Raw genomic sequence first — 23391 nt, 5'->3', positions numbered from 1 at the left:
TAACTTTATCATTAGATTAAGAGACAATTATTCAACTTGCAAGGCAACTTGAAGAGTGGATATTATATTTCCAATTATTTCACTAATGTCCATGCTAATAGCTCTTGGAAACCTACACTCAACTCTTAATATTTATTGTCAAAGTAAGCATCTACATTTCTAAAACAATCACGTTCAACAATGAAACTATTTCTGATTGGGAATTCCAATCTCATCATGCATCTTATTAAGCTAAAGAATATTTACAAGTAATCAAACATGAACCTGTATATACCAATGATCAACTAATTTGCAAAATTGCAACAGGAATAAGATCTTTATGTGCACCACATGCCTATAGTAATTAATCACCAATGCCAACAATAAGTTTCAGTAGTCCTAACTCCAAATGCTTGTGTAATTGGCCTTCATTTTAGTAGCCCCTCACACTTCCAATTGAGCACTCATGATAAGAATAACATTGCTTGGTATGCAGCCAAAATGATCCCCTAAAGATGATGAAATTAGATGGTTCTCCAAAGGTAATGTGAGACCAAAGTTACAAGCTTACTCATTCCAAATATAAATTCAAATACCCTCAATCCTCTTCAAGGAAATTGTGCCCAAAACTAACAATAATGTTAAGGCAGTAATGAGCCCCAATTTTTAGATATATTTTGCATTCAAAATAACATAATTTAATCACCAAACTCTTATGAAAAATTGTGCACAATATTAGACATGTTTGATTCTTTCTTATAGTATCAAAAACATTGCTTCCCAGGATATAATCAGTAGCCCCAAATTCCCAGATCAAATCACTGTAATACAATTTGATATAATAAATTCTAATGAATGTCTTCACAATATCCAAGAAATCTCTAGCAAGAAAACTCTATTTAAATTATACAACTACCACAAAATAAATCCCTCCTTTAGACATAGTACAAAATAGTAAGGAGTGATGGAAGATTGATATACAATAGCAACAATTTTCAATATAATCTCTAGAACCACTTTCAACTTCAAACCCTTATACATTAGCAAGGGTAACGAAATTCAAAACGTCAGAAAATACACAAAGGAAATAAAAGAAAATAAATATTCAAACATTCTTTTCCCATTGAAATGAGCTCATATTTATAATGCCTTGTTGACAAAATTTTCCAAAAGAACTCAACTTCAAAATTGTGAAAGTTTCCCAAAAGAACTCAACTCTTGAAACTTGTGAACATAACATCACTTTAAATATTTAATACTTGGCTTAGGAATATAATAAATGGACCCTTCCAATAATGACTCAACCCCCAACTTAAGTGAAATTATAAAGTTAAATTATAACTTTATAATAAGGCATTAAAATGATTAATAATAAATTGGCCACAAAAAATACAATAACTCCCAAAATGCTCATCATTTAAATATTTCATCTAAAATAGGATTTATACCTATTATTTCTCCATGTCACCAAATGCACTTTCCAAAAATAGAAAGGGGTCATCTCAATCAACACCCAACTTACCACAAATAGTAAATACACAAAACTAAGCCCAAACAAAGTCCAATTTGGGCCAAAAGAAGACCAATGTGTAGCTTACTAAATTGTGGAGAAGATAACACCCTCCTAAGCCAAGCCATTGCCTCAACCCTCTATCCACAATAATTATCCTATGAAGATCAAAATAATAGAATAGTCCCTAAAACTATGATATTGACAAAAATTGGGACATTGCAAAATAAAATAAATTAATCAAAATATTAGATACTTAATTAATAATGCCTTAGAAGATGACTAAATAGGATTACTCAATTGTGTAATCATATTTAGGTGTCTATAGCTACCGTATCCAAAGGTACAAATACTTTTTCCTCTATGTATCATCCTAATCCTAAATACACTTATTTATCTAAACCATTACCTATGATGATGACAAAGTTGATTCATGATAACATTCTTAAACTTCCTCCTTTCCATATTATTAAAACTAGAAAAAAAAATACCTAACTCATTTGATCATAATATTTTTTGTTCAATACCATCATTAACCTAGTTGTGATACTTAAAATCATTATGCTTTGAAAAATGCTAGTCAAGAGCTTATTGATTCCAATGTTATATATGTTGATGTTGAGTTAATAGTATGAATAAATTTGTAACACATTCTAATCAAAGTTTGTAAATATACACAAAACCCCTCACTTTCACATTCAAAAAATGTCATTAATCAACCTTCTTCCCATGTTACTAATATGTTTAGATATATGTCTTTATGGTTTTCATTTATGGCAACATATGGTCAGCATTTCATTCATGCATTTAGAGTTAGAAAATTGTCAAAGTGGTAGACAGTTTACAGCAGCATAGAGAACAGACATTAAGTGTACATACAACTAATTGAGAGTTAACTCATGCATAGTTAAGGAAAGCTTCATGAAAGTATCATGATGACATGTGTTAGTATGCATATGTGTATGGATAGTACGATGTGAGTTATGATCAAAATACCAATGTAGGTATTTTACTATGTAGAATAGAGCATAGTAGAGAATTGCAGTATATTGCCTTAGGAATTATTTTTCTTACGAAATAATTACTAAGTTATGATGATCTAACTTTGTGGATATTATTCCATAATTTATTTTATCATGTCAAGCATGTGACCACATGAAGGTTGACTGAGCATAGTTTTGTAATTATGCAAGGTATAAGTAAAGATCTTATCTTGTGAAGATAAGTGTCATATCTATGATAGACGAGCTAGTGTTAAGTAATGTAAAATATTGTACAAAGAGCTTGAGAGACTGTAAGCCTTATGTGTGAAGTGAATTATGATGTATGATTAGAACAAGTATGAAGTACAGTAGCTAGCAAGTATTGTATCTATATCTATTCTTATGAAGAACTGAATTGTATTATTGCATGTTAGGGAAGTGGGCTCTTCTTACATACATGGTATTTGTTCTACCAACTGCTAATAGGGTTGAAGCCACTCCTAACAGGGTTGAGGCTTCTAATAAAGCCTAGTCTTGAAACACGAACTTGAGACACTATATGTACTTCATAGACTCCTAACAGGGTCAATATCCTTAACAAGATCCTATTGTTTAGTGAATCATCTTGTGGGTATCATCCCCATTGAGGTTTTCCCTTGGCTAGGGTTTCCCTAGTTAATAAATAATGGTGTTATGAGTTATCTTTGTGCATGGTTATATTTATTATTTAGTATTATTGGCTTACTTTCATATGCAAGTTATAAAGTAATTAATAATATTCAATTATGAAAAAAAAATGTAGAATACTGATTCACCCCCCCACCCCCCCCCCCCCCCCCCCTTCCTCCACCCCTTGCCCCTCTCACCACACCCCCCCCCAGTATTATATATTTCTAACAATTGGTATCAGAGCTTAGTTACTTTGAAGAAGTTTAACAACTTAAGTAAGATCCCTAAGAATATGGAATAGTTGAAGAAAAACCTAGAAGAAGCTCTTGAGTAGATTGACCTTCTTACTAAAGAAAGAGATAACCTGAAAGATATATATGAAGATGCAAAAGTCTATATTGGTAAATTGAAAGACAAGATTGATGATTTAGAATCTTGGAAAGGAATAAATTTTGTATACTAGTGATGATGATGAAGTAGGAGATCTTTAGAAATAAAATGAGATCTTAAAACATGAATTGAAAATCGTTGAGCTTAAGTTGAGTCTTAACAAAACTGGTGGTAAGAATGAACCAAAATTAAAAACTAAGAATGCAAATCTTAGATCCTAGTTAAGTCAAGTTACATCTGAATTAGATACTATCAAGATTGAGCATGCTAAGTTAGAAAAGTACAACATTATTGTGAAAGGAGAATTGACACAAGAAAAGCAACAATTAGAGAAACTTTATTCTAGTAGTGAAAAGATAGATCAACAGATATTTCATTAGAGACCTCCTTATGCCAAGATAGGACTTGGATATTTGATTAGAGAAAAATCAGCCACGAAAGTTGAAATCAAAAGAGACCTAGATCTAGTTATTGAATCCCCTAAGGAACCTAATCTAAGTAAGGTAGAATCAAGCACATCTACTAAAGTATCAAAGGAAGTTGAGTTAATTGATTTGTCAACTAAACTTGATGAACATAAGAAAATAGACCAAGTTGATAAACCTAAGCTAGATGAACCACCCATTGAAATAAGATGTGATTTCAGAGGTAGATGCTTCATATATAATAAGTTTGGAAAAATGAAAAGAGATTGCACAGGTAAGTCTTTTAAACCCATTACTAATTTCTATTGTTATAATTATCATGGTTATGAACATAAGGTAGTAGAATGTAAGAAACCTAAGTTTGATAGTAATAATTCAAATATTAGTTCTAGGAATAATAATCCTGTAGATAAAGAAGGAGGAAGATCACAGAACAAATCCAATGATGGAGAAAAATCTAATGGATAGAAGAAATAGTTCATGTTTTAAAAATGTAACAATCCTAGACACATTGCAAGGAATTGCAGAGCACTTGAGAATTAGAATGGAACTAATCAAAGGAGAAATGCACCTATATGTCAATTATGTAATAACTTTAGACACACGACAAGATATTGCTGAATAGATAAAAGGAACTTTAACAAGAATCTAAATAACAGAAGGAATGATAATGGAAATAACAACAATTAGAAGGAAGCAATTAAAAAACATGTTGATGAATTCAAGGAAGCATTTATGATAGCTAAAGATCTTAAAAGCTCTTATATAGTTTTGGAGGGGAAAAAATTGATGCACCTGATAGGACATTGAAGTCATAGATTGCTTGTGACTCATTCTACCTAAATTAAATAGCTCTAGCAGTGGCAGGGCATCAGTTGGTCAAAATTGATGTTAGAGAGAGAGTTGGAAGTTGCACAGTTAACATGAGGTTAAGGACATAGAGAGAAGGCTATGGTCAAGTGTGCAAGTCTTGATATTATCGCAATGAGTGAGAATTGAGAAATCAAGCTTACTAGTAAATAGTGGCATTATTTGAATCTATGGGAGATACACATTTAATGTGTAGTGCAATTTGAAATGATTTAAGGACTACAAACAAGATTGCATGTACCATTTGTTCATGCAAAGTGTCTTGAGTGAATTGAAGAGAAATTTTTTAGCAAATTGAAGTGTGAATTAAAGTTTGAGAAGTGGAAAGTTGCAAAATCCCTAAACCATAATTTTAAGGTATTTTGTGAAGCTTGAATCCAATTTTTCAGTAATTTCAGTTACATTTCAAATGGCAAGTCAAAATGTGTATCATGTAAGTGAAAGACTGAAATATGAGTTTAAGAAATATCCATTCATTTCTCTATTGGATGATCCATTGGGCACATTTTTGCAAGTTTTCAAAATGTGTTGTATGTCAAGGATATCAGAAGTTGCATTCATTGTAAGATTGAGAACCTAGGTGATGAAGAGATTCATGAAGATTTGGGAAAGATGTATGGCAGTGACTTCTCTTTGAAGTCTGAGTATGTGCATCTAGAGGATTTCAATTTGGTCAAATATATGTTTTATTCAGAGTTTGACAACCACAATTGGACCCAAATCATTTTGAGTAGGGTACATGATGATATGTTTTGGTTAGGAGATGAGAACATTGTTATTGACAATGACCTAATTCACAAAGTCACAGGATTAAGTAATGAAGCTTGTAATCCTGTTAATGAGAAGAATGTTAGGAAGATGGTTGAGATGAACCTAAACACAAGGTTTGAGGGATGAATCATGAAGGTAGACTCCATAAAGATAAAGGAGTAAAATTATTAACCAAGATAGTAGGGTACAAGTTGAACCATGGATCAAGGATTAATTATGTACTTGCTAGATTTTTTCATACAGCTTATGTAATGGCTTTGCAAGGAAGAAAGGTTAATTTATGTGAGATTATTAGATTACAACTATTGGAAAATATTGAAAAGATTAAGAAGACAAAGAATGTAGTTTTCATATTTGATTCCCTATTGACTCATCTATTCTTTTGTGCCACAAGGAAGTTAAGTTGGGATAGCAATCAGTGCACAATGGAGTTGGTGACTCAATGCTAGGATATCAATAGAATGATGAAAATTTTATAAACTAATATGAAACGAAGGTATAAGATACCTCCCTTTGTGGTTGAGAAATAAAAGAATGAAATATGCTTCATGGTGGAAATTGAGAACACTTGCATCGAAGCAATAATTCCTAGAGTTAAATTTATTGAGCCTATGGGATATGAGATGAGTGTACAGCTCATAGAAGGGTGTGCACATATTATTCTTAACTCTAAGAAGGAAATAGAGTGCCCTAGATGGGGTACATATAAAAAGAAGATGAGAATAATTCATTCAGAATTATACAACAAAGAAAGAAAGAAAAATGTTGAGAAAGAGATAGATTCCATCCTTAAGGAATCATGCATGACAAGGAAAGAATTTGATAAGATTAGAGGTATTGTGCTGGAGATGAAGGCTAGTGGACAAAATGAAGTGTTGGCAGCAACTCCCATTGCAATTGCAAGACCTTCAAAGGGTATAATAGTAGCACAACCATGTGTGTAAGCACCAATTGCACCATATGTAGTAGTTGCATCAATGCAATTAGTTAGAATAAGGAGTGATCAACCTAAAAGATAGTCTAAGGTTGAATCATTTGTTGCACAAAGGAAATCAAAGAGATTGGTGAAGGTGAAGCATGAATTTGCACCAAAAACCAATAAAAGGGTCAAGCATACCACTAGCGGATCTAGAAAGAGGAGAAAAATTATGCAAGTCAGTGATTCTAAGGAATTAGAGGATGAGAGAAAAGATAGACCAGTAGTCTAGAATGTGCAAGAAGGAAGAACAACAGTTGGAAAGAAAGCATGGAAGCCAAAGCTAGAAAACCTTAACATGCAAATTATTAATGATGACAATTTTGTATAGTTGAATAAATATTATGATTTTTGTAGTAATATGGATGGAAGGTAGTTAGAAATTTTCATTAGAAGAAACATTATTTTGAGGAACGCAAGGTTTGAAAACATATAGAATAAGATACTAGAGGATCTGTATAATAGACCTATAAATAGCAAAAGGAGAATATCGGAGGAAGATATGAATATGAGGATCACAATGATGAATAAACTAGATAATTTTGATTCTAAGTAGGAATCAGATAGAATTTTGAAGGGTATTGAGCCCTTGCTAAGGAATAAAAGAAGAGAAATTCTTCTTATGGGAGGCAATTGTAAAATATATGACTATAGTGCCTAAGGTGAGTACGTAGTCTAAGCCTAAGAGCCTTGTATATTTGCAAGTACATACACCTTCGAGGAAGAGGAAGAAGTAGAGGAGACATAGTAGGTACCCTTACCACCTTGCATTGTTATGGGTACTGAATCCATGCAAGTGGATAGTATGTGCATAACTATGGATACTAAGGAGAAACCTTTAACAAATTTTGGCCAATCCATTGTTGGCAATATCACTACTTACTCTAGCTCTAATGATAAGGAAAAAGAAAAAAAGAAGAAGGAAGGGGAGGAAAAGAATGAGGTAAAGGAAAGAAAGAAAATAGTTACTACAACTATAGCCATTCCAGACTTGCAGTTGAAGGCCATAGAGTTGCTAAAAACCTTTGACAAGGAATTCAAAACCTTAGTACAAGTAGCTTCAGTGCAAGCTCAGGTAACACATGATGCAACACTATTCAGCACAGTATGCACCAATGTGCGCAATGATCTGAAGGCACTTGATCTAAACATCAAGGGACTGAGAAAGAATATTTATGGAGGGAAAAGATTGTATGGAAAATGTTTATAGTCATACAGGTACCTTAAAAAATTTGAGAGTTAGATAAAAAGGAAGTCCAATGAACTTGAAACACTCATTGTCAAGTTACAACTCCTAAAATCTAGTATTGAAGACTACGGAGCAAGAGTGGAGAAAATACATGGTATGATCAGAGACTTGGAATTTGATAAAGAGAAAGAAACAAGGAGATTCTCTATTCTTAGAGAAATTTTATCATCTAAAGTTAACATTTTGTAGAGGAAACTTAAGGAATGATTTATAGCTAAGGCTTCCTATGACAAGTTTGCCTATACTGACCTGAGTGTAGTTGAAGTGGCATCCTATGCAATTTACATACTAATTAGTATCCCAGAGATAGTAAAGGACAATTGGAAAAAAGAGATAAAAAGACTAAAGGTTTCTTATATTGATTTCTTTTCTAGATTAACAGGTTGATCAATATTAGTACACCAAATTTTGTATATATATTTTGGCACCTTTGTCATTGATGTCAAAGGGGGAGAATAATATGTAAAGAAAATTGTATGTTGTAAGTACTAAGGAGTATACACAAAGGGGGAGTAATATTGTATTGTAAGGGGGAGTGTACTTATGTATCAATATAAAGGAGTGATAAGGGATGTAATGATCCATCAAAACATGAATAAAATTGTTATGTTTTGAAGGTAACTTTGTAGTTACTTTTATTTTGTTTTCTATTATGTATGACATCATTTTGGGGCTTAGCCAATTTTCCCAAATGTTGTCATCAATGTCAAAGGGGCAGATTTTTGGAAATATGGTCAGATAGATGTCTTGATGGTTGTCATTTATGACAACATATGATTTACATTTCATTTATGCATTTAGAGTTAGAAAATTGTCCAAGTGTTAGATAGTTTACAGCAACATAGAGAACATATGTTAAGTGTACAAATGACTCATTGAGAGTTAGCTCATGCATAGTTAAGGAAAACTTCATGATAGTATCATGATGATGTGTGTCAGTGTGCAAATTTTTATAGATAGTATGATGTGAGTTATGATCAAAATACCAGTGTGGGTATTTAACAATGCAGAACAAAGCATATCAGAGAATTGCAGTATACAACCTTAGGAATTATTTTGGTTATGAAATAATTACTAAGTTATGAGGAGTTGACTTTTCTAGATATTATTTTGTAAGTTATTTTATTATGTCAAGCATGTGAACACATGAAGGCTGACTAAGCATAGTTTTGTAATTATGCAAGGTATAAGTAAAGATCTTATCTTGAGAAGATAAGTGTGCTATCTATGATAGACGATCAAGTGTTAAGTAATGCAAACTATTGTACAGAGAGATTGAAATATTTGTAAGCCTTATGTGATGTGAATTTTAATGTATGATCAAAACAAGTATAAAGTATAGTAGACAACAAGTATTGTATGTATATCTATTCTTGTGAAGAACTTAATTGTATTATTGCATGTTAGGGCAGTGGGCTCTTCTTGCATACATTGTATTTGTTCTATCAACTCCTAATAGGGTTGAGGCTTCTAAAAGGGACCCAAGACACTATATGTACTTCATAGACTCCTAACAGGGTTAATATCCTTAACAGGATCATATTGTTTAGTGAATCATCTAGTGGGTATCATCCCCACCGGGGTTTTCCCTTGGGAAGGATTTCTCTAGCTAACAAATAATAGTGTTATGAGTTATCTTTGTGCATGGTTATATTTTGTATTCAGAATTGTTGGCTTACTTTCATATGCAAGTTATAAAGAATTAACAACATTCAATTGTGGGCAAAAGTTTATAGAATATTGATTCACCAATCCCTCCCCCCAAACCTCAGTATTATCTATTTCTAACACTTTGACAATTTAAATATGTTTAAAGAACCTAATGGTCCTCTTTACATTTTAGGTATGGTTTCCATATCCCTTCCTATGGTGTTTTGATTGATCCTTCTTCCTTTGTGAATGTTATCACCCAAGAACATCTTTTCCATAAGGGATTGTATAAGGATATCTACAATACATCTACTACTTGGATTAAAACTTGTGATTATTTCTTGTATCATCCGCAAGGTTCTTGTTGGCCTATTTTTTCACCACTTGTAATTTTTTTATACCTTATAGTGAAAAACCCTAGTGTTATGTTTAAAAATTTGTGAAGTATGTTAAAACCCTAGATCAAATCTTTCAAAAAATTTATAACCCATTGTTTATTTTTCCCTAACCCTTGAAAAATGGTTGAAATTAATATTCTAAATAAAATTACATGGGATCCTTTTTATCCTAAGTTCTCATTTTCCAAAATTATTTTATTACTTTCATGAAATAAACCTCTTAAGAATGTCCTAACTATGGTTACCATTCTTTAAGCCTTTTTGTGAAACATCTTAACTATGACAGTTTGTTTTGATTAGTCGTCAATCTCTCCAAGATTAATGATGAGTGCATGCCTACAATATAAAGATGCATGGTTTTAAAGTAAAGTGGGCAAGCACCTTTGTGCCACATAGCACTTGGTGACATTGGGTTATGATTGTGCCACAAAGACTAAAGCTTGTCAAAGCTTGGTAGTACTTCATCAGACCTTGTTTAGAGCTATCAGTAAAAGGTCAGAGTGTTGGAAATATTCAAGACTATGATAGGTTACTAAGAGGGGAGGGGTCAATTAGTAACCATGAAAACTTTACCAAATTTAGATCTTAGTTGCAATAATAAAAATCATTAAATCAGATCTAACTACAATCATGAGAAACATAAACATTCATAACACATGAACACACTGATTTGGTGACCTATAAATCTTCCAAATAGAAAGTAAAACTGGGGTGGGGATGATACCCACAAAACTTCAATACTGTAGCATAAAGTTGTCCTATTAAGTCTTACAATGACCACTTCTAATGATCTACCCTATTAGGAGCAATTAGGACTACTAGGTCCACCTTGTTAGAGGATTTGCAAACATACAACAAAATATGCACTTTGTAAAGTGATTTGAAAAAGACTATTAAGTCTACCTTGTTAGAGGATTTGAACTGGTTCACCTGTTAAAATGAAACAGCTAATCTTTGGCTTACAACTAATTTGTTGTTAGAGATTCTTTGAAGTATTGATCACCTTTATTTGATAGATATGACTTTGTTGCTCCTTTATTGATATGGCCTTACAATATACTTACTATTGATTTGCATTTGCATGCATTCATACAATATTCTATTCATTCCTTTTCACGCACACTAGATATGATACAATACATACATACATATATATATATATATATATATATATATATATATATATATATATATATATATATATATATATACATCAATCCAATTTACAAAACTACAAAAGTCAACCAATATGCAAGTTAACAGCAATATGACAAAGTTAGCTCAAATGAAGACACTTGGGTTCTAAAGACTGACTTAGTGAAGTTCTGATACACGGTGTCCACTATCATTACTTGGCATCATCATTCATTTGGTATAAATAGAGGCTTTTGTCCATACTAATCATCTCAAAGTAGTCTTGAACTTGGTCTACACTGATGACTCAGTAGATACTATGTAACTTGGTAGAAACTGAATTATATGTTTACCATACTTGAACTTGGTAAACATTGATCATCAGATACCTCAGTTAACACTATCTTCACTTTACATGAACTGTTGGCTCAATTTGAACTTAGAAGCTTGGTAACTAGTGGGATGTTTGGTAGGAACTATAAAGCTTGGTGGTTACTGAATTACATGGCAAACACTATAGATTGTTCAATGAGCTTGGTAGCCATACAAAATTTGAATAAGTATTGTCACTAATAAAAAACTTAACTTAATATAAAAAATCTCTCCCTTTGGCATTAGTGACAAAAATACTTATCACCCAAAACTTATATACATCTTAGTGATACTAGCTTGGTACTTTTTTTGAGATTTTTCAAAATTTGTCTTTGTAAGTATATATAATGTACTTTCCTTTCTTTTGCATGATTCTCCCTCATATAATATTCATACTATTTTTCATATATACACACTGTCTCTCCCCCTTTTTGACAATAATACCAAAAATTTATTCAAATCTTATTTACATAGAGACACCAATATAAGAAAGAAACTCATAATGTACCTTAAGTATGAGTGTTAAAGTCTTATCCCAATTTTCTTGCAAAACTTTGCACATATGTAGAGCAACTTGGACTTCTACAGAGAGTTCAATCATGTGATTTGCAATTGAGAAATTGTTATCATGGACCAATGCTTCTAAGCAAACAATGTGTTTCTACACTGTGTCCATGATGGGAAGGATCATATTTTGGATGTCTATTAGTAAAGACCGGATCCTTTCTTCTTCTCTCAACAACTCTGCCTGCATATCTGACAAGAATCTAATTTTCATATGATGTGCAGAGCTTCAACTAAGGTCACGTTACAACTGTTGTGCACTAGCCTTTAGATCTTCATCAATATTTGTCAATTTTCTCTTTATTTCCTTTATGAACTCAGTAACATTACATAATTTTCCAATAATTGATGTTACATTTGTGCAAGACTTTTCAAGATTAGTCAAAATTGAGGAAAGCTCCGCACTTTGTTGTCAAATTTCTTCTCTACTTTCTCAATCATTTTTTCTTGACCACTAGAGTGCTCATTAAATTTCTAGACTACTTCTTCTAATTGAAATAAAATGTGTTGAGAAGCATCAACTTCAACACCTATTACCTTAGTTAAAATATTCTTAGCACTTTCTATGATTTTCTTTTCTTTTTCTCTTTCCTCTCTTAATTTCTTCTGCTTTGCTTTCTTTTGGAGGTGTTTACTAGTTATTTGCATTTGATCCGCAATGGCATTATCAAAATCCCACTTTGGAATCTCAATCTCCACATCTAGATTAATGTCCTCCTCTATCTCCTTTCCACTCAAATTTCTTATACTTGATTGAGCCTTAGGTTCAATTGCCTTTGTACATACTATCTTAGAATCTAGAATGGAAACAATAGTAGAGATAGCAGGACTAGCAGTAAAAATTGATATAGTACTAATAGATGGGATACTGACTGGTGTGCTTACTGAATCCAAAACTGATATACTTACAAAAGTATCTAAAGTTGTAGAAAACAAAACTATAGAATCCAAAATTGTAGAACTCAAAATTGTACTTACTACTAAAGAACACAAAGTTGTAGAACATGTTGTACTCACTACTGATGAACTGAATTTAGGAACTAAAGAAGAGGGAGGCTACAACTTGGTAGATGAAGTGGTAGGCACTTCCATTGGTGAAGTGTTGAGTTTTAAAGGAGCAATGAGTGATTGGACATTTGATGTATCTACTGTGGTCATAATCAAACTTGTTGAAGCTATCTTTGAACTTGATGTAGCTACTAATTTGCTTGGATAATGAGGAAGTGAGGCAATGACTACTGCTACTATCTTCATAGGATTAGTTTCCTCATAATCTTCTTTTTCTTCCTCGGTAGCTTCTTCCTCTTTATCTTCTTCAACTTCTTCATTGTCAAATTGTATTGTCTCAAATTTTGTTCCTTCTTCCTCATCATCACTATCATCCTTGACTTCTATTGGAGAGTCACTCTATTTATGCAAGTGATAAATGATTTTCCATATGCCTGTGGCATTCTTGACTACATACTCTATATCTTTTAATAGGATTAAACAAGAATTGAATCTAAGAGTCATCATGTCTTCATTTTTTTTCATAGACTCTTTTACCTCAACATTGGTAATGCTTAGTAACAACTACCTCAAGGTTTGGTCATAGATATCTTTTTTTGTCTGCATGGTTGAGTCCCATCTTTTCTTCAATCTCTCTAATAGATCATTAGAAATTTAGGAGGCTATCTAATCAGGGGAATACTTACATTTTCCCATCTTGGTTAGCACCAATTCTTCAATCTGCTTCTTCTCAGCCTTTGTCCTAGTCTCATACTTTAGTGATTTGAAGTTGGTTATGCCTACACCTTCTTCCATTTGTTTCATTTTTTTCTAGAAGGTGAGAGGTGGCTTGCTAAACACAACTTCACTGCCTTTCTTTCTAGATCTCCTAGTAAACACTACAGTGGATGGCTTGGGTGGCTTGGTGATGATCACCTTCCCTTTCTTCTTTATTGTCTTTTCTTCCTTTTCTGACTCATCTTCATCCTCTACATCATCATCTTCTTCTTCTCCCTTACCCTTGGTCAACAAAAGAGGTGTGCTAGATTTGAGTTTTTTTATTCTCCTCTTACCTTTGTTCACCACCTCAGGAAGCTTGATTTCAATCTCTATCCTTGTCTTAGCCTCATCATATGTTCCAAAGTATGGTGCCTTTGGATCAACAGGTTCATTTATCAAGGCTTCAATTATATCTTTTGCTTCATCAATGTTTACCTCATAGGGAAGAGGTTTTACCCATACAACTCTTGGTTTTACTACCTGAATGTAGACTTTGTCACTGTCTACCATGAAACAAAAATCATCTTTGTAATCTTCAACCAATTTCTTGGGAATCCTAAATCTATTATTCATTTTCTCCTTAAAGACATCAAAGTAGTTGTCCATTATGCGGACAAAATTCTCACCCATTTCTGCAATAGATTCGTTAATTTGATACAAAACTAGCACATCCTTTCTCCATATGACTATACCTTTAGAAGGGAAAAACTTTTGAACATAGAAGAATAAGCACATAAAAAATGAACTAAATTTATAAGGATTGTTCTTGAATGTCTTTATACTTTCCATGTTTTTGTTAAATTGTTTCAACAACAAGTCTGCAAAGTCAAATGACATATTGTTCTTTATGATTTTGAATGCCAAGTCCACTACTTCACACGACACACTATTTAGATGACTAGAATTGTAGATCTTGTGAGCTATCACATGTATAAAAAAATTTAGTTCTATATCTATTACACAACTAATCTTCATGCCTCTATCATCCCACTTGGCTAGGGTTTTCTTTTGTAACTCTGCCTGACCTAGGGTTTTAGTAGCTTTGGCTTTGGAAAGCATGGGAAGACTAGTGATATGATGAATCATCTTCTTAGTGATAAAAATTGGTTGCTCAAGCCATAACTAATTGTTGTGAACTCGGCTTAGGATGTATCTAATCCATTTGATTTGAAAACTCTAGGGAGGGTGGGGAATGTGGGTTAAACCCTTATCTTCCAAGTGCTTATGTTCGAGTTTAAGAACACCATTCACACATAATTCACCTAGGGCATCATCCATCTCTAGGGTTCCAATTTCTTGAATTGTACACTTAAAATGAGTACAAATATCATTAATGAGTAGTACCTTGGGAAGGATTTGCAATTGAACTCCATTTGGATCGAGGGATTCTACTGGTACAAGTTTGAAATCTAGTGGTTTCCATTCAATTCCTCATACTAACATTTCTAACCTTTTATTTGCCTTGCTAGTATTGCTTGATGCTTCCATGGCTACTTAGTAAGTGATGGAAAACTTTGAAAAAATTTACTACAAATTTCTCTCAAAATCGCTTGATCGCAACAATACTTTAAATTCTTTTGGTGAAAAATGAATTTGATCTCCTACCTTTTGATAACATTTCCCATTAATGCTTGGTACAAAAGTATCATTATGTACAATAGTATGTGTCAATTTGTGACAGCCTATCATCCACTATATATTTAGATCACTCAGTGAATGCTTCATAACTTGGTGACCAAACATGACTTGGTAGAGTCCATGACCCAACCTATCTCGGTGATAACTGATCTAATCTTTTGTGATCCCTTTGTATCTTGAATACTAATTTGGATCTTTTTTTTCTTTTGACTTTACAACTATTTAGATGTGATTGTGATAATGCAGTTCCACTCCTTTCTTAACAACTTAATTGGAAATGGTGGAGTCACCCACTTCTTGAGTGACATGACCATCATTTCTTGGACTTGCTTCTTTGATGGATTTAGGAATCCATTGCTGCCTCATTTTCTTCCTAATGTTGTCTACCTTAGCTTTCTTTTCATCTTCAATTCTCCCTGTATTCATGCAATTCTTGGCTAGATGACCAAGTTCTATACAAGTGAAACATCTTATGGTGGTATCTCTTTTCCTTGTGTGATGTTTAACACAATTCATTTCAATATGTCCATCCTCTCCATAGTAATTACATCTACACCAGGTGTTGTAATCCCAACCAAATATTGCTTTCACAATTTTCTCTACTGGATTGAATGTCTTGGTTCTGCAGTTTGATGCCTTGTGACCTTGTTTCTTGCATTTGTGACATTTACCTTCAAATTTTGGTTTCTCTTTACATTCATTAGCCTTGTGACCATGTTGATTTCAATTGTAACATTTTCCATTGAATTTTGCTTTACCATTACTCCAACATTTATTTGATGTATGACCTATCTTACCATAGTGATTAAAAGTAGGTCTTTAATTCCTTTGAGCACCTTGTTGGGAGGATTCACCTTCTTCTTTGTATCCAATTCCTACTTTACCCTTTTGTCTGTAGATATTCTACTCATTCAGTTGATTCATGTCTACTTGGGATTTCATCATTCTTTCATATATTTGTTTTTCAATGTTTAGGTCACTCTTCAATCTTTCACTAATTTTCTTTTCAGATCTCAACTCGCTTCTAATTCTCTCATTGATTTGTCTTTCTAAATTTAGATCATTCCTTAATCTTTCATTGATCTATCTTTGACTCATGATTTCTTCATTTGCATTGGAGATTTGATCTATAAGATCTTCATGTTGAATGGATTGGTTTTGGATCTCATTGTTTCTTCCATCCATTTCTTCTTTCATCTTGTTTCTTTGCTCCAAGATTTCACATAGCCTTATTGACTGAATTTCTTATTCTCTTTTGAGCTTTCTTATTTCTTCTTATAGGGAACCATTCTTCTCTAAAAGTTCTTTGATTACATCATTTGCTTCATTTGAATTGCTTGAAGGGAAAAGGTCTTCGATGTACTGGTGATCATTCATCTGATTTGCAAGTTCCTTCCTTCTTTTCAGAGATTGGGAAACTTGCTCTTTGGCTTTCTTTAGTTGTGCAATGGCCATTTCTAGATCTAGCTTTTCCTTGTTAATTTCCTTATCAAGTCTAAATATCTCCATTGTCCTTGATCTTTGCTCGATTTGTTAAGCTTTATCCTTAAGAACCAAAAATGCCCTGATACCAATTGTTGGAAATATTCAAGACTATGCTAGGTTACTAAGAGGGGAGGGGTGAATTAGTAACCACGAAAACTTTACCAAATTCAAATCTTAGTTGTACTAATAAAAATCATTAAATCATATCTAACTGAAATCATGAGAAACATAAACATTCATAACACATGAACACACTAATTTAGTGACCCAAAAACCTTCCAAATAGAAAGTAAAACTGGGGTGGGGATGATACCCACAAAACTTCAATACTGCAACATAAGGTTGGCCTGTTTAGGCTTACAATGACCACTTCTGATGATCTACCCTATTAGAAGTAATTAGGACTGCTAGGTCCACCTTGTTAGAGGATTTTCCAACATACAACGAAGTATGCACTCTATAAAGAGATTTGAAAAGACTATTAAGTCTACCTTGTTAGAGGATTTGAACTAGTTCACCTGTTAAAATGAAATAGCTAATCTCTGGCTTATAACTAATTTTTTGTTAGAGATTCTTTGAAGTACTGATCACCTTTATGTGATATATATGACTTTTTTGCTCCTTTGCTAATATGACATTACAATATACTTGCTACTGATTCACATTCGCATGCATTCATACAATCATCTATTCATTCCTTTTCACACACACTGGATATGATACAATATATATATATATATATATATATATATATATATATCAATCCAATTTACAAAACTACAAAAGTTAGCCAATATGCAAGTTAACACCAATATGACAAAGTCGGCTCAAATGAAGACACTCAAGTTCTGAAGACTAATTTAGTGAAGTTCTAATACACGACATCCAGTGTCATTACTCGGCATCATCATGCATTCAGTAGAAGTAGAGGCTCGGTCCATACTAATCATCTTAGAGTAGTCTCGAACTCGGTCTACACTAGCGACTTGATAGATACTGTGTAACTTGGTAGAAACTGAATTATACGTTTACTATACCTAAACTCGGTTAACACTATCTTCACTTTACATGAACTGTCGGCTCCATTTGAATTGTGAAGCTTGGTAACCACTAGGATGTTTGGTAGGAATTGTAAAGCTTAGTGGTTATTGAATTACATGGCAAACACTATAGACTATTCAATGAGCTTGGTAGCCATACAAAATCTGAATAAGTGTTGTCACTAATAACAAACTTGACTTAATGTCAACACATATCACATTTGATTTTTTGGCAATATCATTGGTTAAAGAAAGGTAGTGGGGTTTCCCTTTTGATGTCACATCATTTAGCCATTGACCTTTGGGTAATCAAAAATTAGCACTTCACCACTTCATGGAGATGCAAGGAACTTAACTAAAGTGGGCAAGCACCTCTCTAACAGGTGGCATATGATGATGTCATGGACACACTTCTTTGAAAAGCAATAACACATTCTATATGTGGAAGTTTTTAGACACGTTGGTGAAAAAGGAAACATTATATTTGATAAGTAGGAGATAATTTCCACAGTAAAGCAAATTGTGATATTGCTATTAGGATTTAACTATGTGATTTTTGAGTCAAACTCATTGACCCATGTTTCATGAGTAGTGATTCGACATGACTCCATCTCTCATGAGAATAAATGGAACACTTAGCACTCGTTGGATCTAAGTGATGCTAACAGGGGTGAAGCATTGGGACTTCCTGGGAGGTCACCCATCCCAGTACTACTCCAGCCTGAGCGTGCTTAACTACAAAGTTTCCTCCATTGTTAAACCCAAAGCTTGCAACCCATTTCATTTGCAAAACCTTCACCAAGTGTTGTGCCTTATGAACCATTCATTAGAAAGCCCCTTAAGCTCATTAATTGATAAGTAGGAGATAATTTCCACAGTAAAGAAAATTGTGATATTGCTATCAAGATTTGACTGTGTGATTTTTGAGTCAAACTCATTGACCCTTGTTTCATAAGCTTAAGGGGCTTTCTAATGAATGGTTCATAAGGCACAACACTTGGTGAAGGTTTTTCAAATGAAATGGGGTTGCAAGATTTGGGTTTAACAATGGAGGAAACTTTGTAGTTAAGCGTGCTCAGGTTGGAGTAGTACTGGGATGGGTGACCTCCCGGGAAGTCTCGGTGCTTCACCCCTATAAACATCACCTAGATCCAATGAGTGCTAAGTGTTCCATTTATTCTCATGAGAGATGGATTCATGTTGAATCACTACTCATGAAACATGGGTCAATGAGTTTGACTCATAAATCACATAATTAAATCCTGATAGCAATATCACAACATTATATTTGTTAGTCTGGCTAACTAGATTCTAAAAAGGCATGATTTTTTAATACCATTGATTTTGAGAAGATCAACGAGAAGTGCTTACCCACATTGTCAACTTGACTAAACTTTATACAAAGTGGAGAAGTACTTGCACACCATGTGGCATAGTGGGACCAGTTGCTAAAAGGGTTGTCAAGTCATGCCAAGGTGGAAAAAGGTAATGAAATGGAATGCAACAATTGGTAGAATATGGCATGTGCCTACCAAGATGGAGATGCATGTACCAGTGGGACCACATCCTTAAAGTTTTATTTGCAATTTATAATGATTTTTCATGACCGTCGATCTTCCAAAGATCAACAATCAGCACTTCACCACATTATGAAAGTGCTCAAGGTTTAAGTAAAGTGGGGAAGCGCCTGCTTGACGTGTGGTAGGGTTTCAAAAATTTTAAAGAAAATTTTCTATTTTCAAACAAGGTCATCTAATGTCATGTGATTGATGGAGGAAATTCAAATTTGAGGCTTGACATGAAAATTAACTATTAGAAACATTAATATTGTTTAGTGCCACTTTGTGTGACCTTAATGGTACAGTATAACTTGAAATTCACCATTATTGATCCACAAAATTACAAGATTATCAGAGCACAAGTATTTTTAGAGCTAGGGCATGAAATTCTTCAAGGTTTTGAATAATTTGTAGGATAATTCACTAAGAAAATAAGTAGGAAAGGATGGGTAAGTTGTCTAAAACTTATGATAATGGGGAAATTTGCAATTGTACTAGGTTAAATTGAGAAAAATGTTGCCTCGTAAGGAATTTCTAGTCAAGTGGATTACTTAAAAAGATTAGTTAATGATGATTTTCTTGAAAAAATTCCTTCATCTATATATAAATTAACAAAGGGTAGAGAGTTCATCCCTAAAAACCCTAGGTTGTTAGTCAATGAGGGTTTTATGACAAGGCTAATTATTTGAGAGATGCAGAATTCTTTGTGGGAGATTTGGAATTATTTTTAAAATGGTTTGCAAAACAAAACTTGGACACCCCAATGAGTAATGTGTGGGAGTTTGATATAGGAAAATTGGTCATTCCTAGAGTACTTTTTGATAATGACCTGTTAACTAACATGGCTAGAAAATACGACCCAATTACCAGAATTGTGAAAAACCATAAAGGGGATAACCTCTTTAGGGTTTCACCCACATTGAATAGAGAAGTGTTCAAGCTCAACCCCAACCATGTTGTCCATGAAAAAAATGATATGGAGGAACTCCAAGCTAGGTATGATTCCTAGAGGGTATACTTAAGGGGAGGACCATTGTAACTACATTTTGTCAAAATTGTATCACTGTCTTTGGTCACACCAAATACCCCAGAGCCCTTGATGAAGAAATATTTTAATCCTAGGGCACAAGTCTTATATTTTTCTCTCTATAAAATATTGGAAATGGATGAGGAAGATTATATTCAAGGCTCTATTTTTCTCATCATAGCTTAGACTTTGCAGTTTGGGATGAGCTCAATTCTTGATTTTGCCACCTACTTAGTTGAGGAAATTCATAATGGTCTTATTGGAATAGCTCAAGGTAAGGTTAATAGGCCTTTCTGTTGGTATTATTTGTTGATGTACATATGTTTATACAAAGGAGTTACCTTTTTCTCCAAAGAAATAAAATTGGAACTAGAGAGAGATGGAGAGAAACTCCTAGCTCAATTATGGAGCATTGACATACATGGGAGGTCAAAGATGCCAATTTTGTTAGATTTGATAGATATTTTGCATCAAGGCTTCAATTTCTACTGAGAGGGGACAACCCTAGGATACCCCAACCCTAATTAGAATTGATAAGACCTAAGTATCATGATAAGGGGTTGTTGGTTAGTCACAATTGGGGGGATATTATCCCATATCTTGTTTCCACTATTTTTAGAGTTTATGGCTTTTTGGGAAAGGCCCATGTATTGCCCTACTAGGTTCTTTGAAGGTAGGAATTGCAAAAATTTTATGGCAGATTGGATCAGTTAAGGAAAGGGATATGTTAGCAAAAGGTAAAGGTATATTCTTCCTAGTGATCATTGTTTTGCATGAATTTTTCTTTGTTAAGAAAGGATGGAGATGTTTGGAGAAGTATTTGGATAAATATCAAATGGCCCAATCACATGCTTGCTACATTGATCTAGAGGGATTCTATGACCTCCTTAGGGAAAAAAGTAAAGCTAAATCTCATATACAAACTGTGTATTTCCCAGAGGATGTCATCAAAAATATATTTTCATTACAAGAGCAAGAAATCAGAAAAGAAAAATGGGTAGTTTATAACAAGGTTTTGGATTTTATCAATGCTTTTGAGCCCAAGTAATACCCTCTAGTAAACAAAAAAATATTGGGGAGCCAAAATGAATATACTAATGAACAATTTTCCTAGAATAATGCAAACTTTAAATGAGAAGAAGGATATATTGGCAAGAGTACATCCAGATAGATCTGTTGAGGTGGAAAGGAGAATATATAGTAGAATGGTTGTGAATCTAGGATAGTATACACTATAGAGGAAGGCTAGATATGTTGTAGCTCAAAATGTATGGTACATCCCCCCTTACAAAAGGCCAAGATCAAAAAGCCCATCTGACAATAGTGCTCCCAAGAAACAAAAGTTAGAGCAAGGGTCATCTTTTCAAGTAGGAGAATACTCACCTTCCCAGACTCTAGTTAGGATAGATGATGAGGCATCTCTAAGAGAATAGATGAGGCAGATCAGATGGGAGGAGACATACTTGTTACAACTATTGATATTGAAAGAGATTTTCCTGAAGAGCCTCCTATGTCATCCTTTGACCTTACTGTTGCTGACTACAGAGGTAGGGAGATTGATCCTATAATTTCACAAGCTTCTCAAAAGTTTATTGATGATGAAAAATTTGTAAAATATGGGGCCTTTGCACGATTCTTATGGAGAAAAAATATAGGCAATTTTGAGGCAAAATATAGGACAATAAAAGTAGAGCAACCAAATAAGTTGGACCATGAAATTGAGGAGGAGGTTAAAGCTAAATTTTTGGAGGATTTTGCCCAATTAACCCCTAAAGCTAGAAGATAGTTAATAAAGGAGTCAGGAGTTTTAATTTTACCTGAATGGAACATAGATAATGCTATGATTTTTTATTCTATTAGAAAGGAAAAAGATGTGCAGTATAAGACTAAAGAAGAAATATTGCAAGCACATAGAGGAGTGAAATTCAGCAATGATCACCAATCTTTGGTGATTTGGTCTATTAAAAAGAGAGATAAGGCCACAATACAAGAGATCTCAAGTGTTGAGCATACTAGTAATCTTACATTATATAGAGCTGATGAAGTGGATGGAGAGGAAGTCACCAAGATGACTAAAGAAGTGGTGGATTTTAACTCAGTGGTTGTTGGAAAGGAAAATCATAAACTCCTAGAACTCAATGCAAAATTTGAAGAAGTATTAAAAGCATATGAGGAAAGAGGAAATAGGATATAGCTGCTAGAGAATCAAATATCCCAGTTGGATAAGTAGCTAGGAAAGAGGATGGTGGGAGAATCAAATAGGCCTCAAGTTACATACCCTCGCCCCCTATAGAACCATTCAAGTCTACTCTGATTGTAGAACTGCTTGATACCCCACAAAGGCCAAAATTTTATACTGTAGATGAGTTTGAAGAAGAGAAGAATAAGTTATAGGAATTGTAGGTTGAGCTAAATAATCAATATGAGGAAAAACTAAGAAAAACAATCTTATACTTAGTAGATAAGATTGACTGGCCAGCATTCTATGACCAATTGGTGGGGATCCTTGATATGTGGAATGAAATAAGAAATGTTGAAGACACTATAAAGACTATTATGCAAAAATGAAGTTAGATAGATAAAGATATTACTCTTATGTGTATCTTTGTTATCCATTTGTCTTGTGAACAAATAGAGAAAAGTTTTGGTATAACCAATAATTTGACAAAATTTGATGAGAAAAGGGTTTCTAGTCAAAAGAGAATAATGATTTGTTTTTCTAAATATATAGGTGATAAATTTGATCTATTCCCCAATGCACTCAAAAAGATTGATAAGATAAAAGAAAAGGAAGAGTGGGGGAAGGAATTAGATGATTTACTTTGTCATAGAATGAATGAAGTTATTAATGAAAAAGGACATGTGTTGTGGGCAATGACTAATAGAGAATATGTCAAAGTACATCTATTTTGTAATGCCATCAGAAAAGAGTTTG

Source organism: Cupressus sempervirens, chromosome 1, assembly GCF_028749045.1.
Source record: "Cupressus sempervirens isolate cs-2001-9-10 chromosome 1, ASM2874904v1, whole genome shotgun sequence".
NCBI classification, from domain to species: domain Eukaryota; kingdom Viridiplantae; phylum Streptophyta; class Pinopsida; order Cupressales; family Cupressaceae; genus Cupressus; species Cupressus sempervirens.
Note: the sequence above shows the minus strand (reverse complement) of the source record.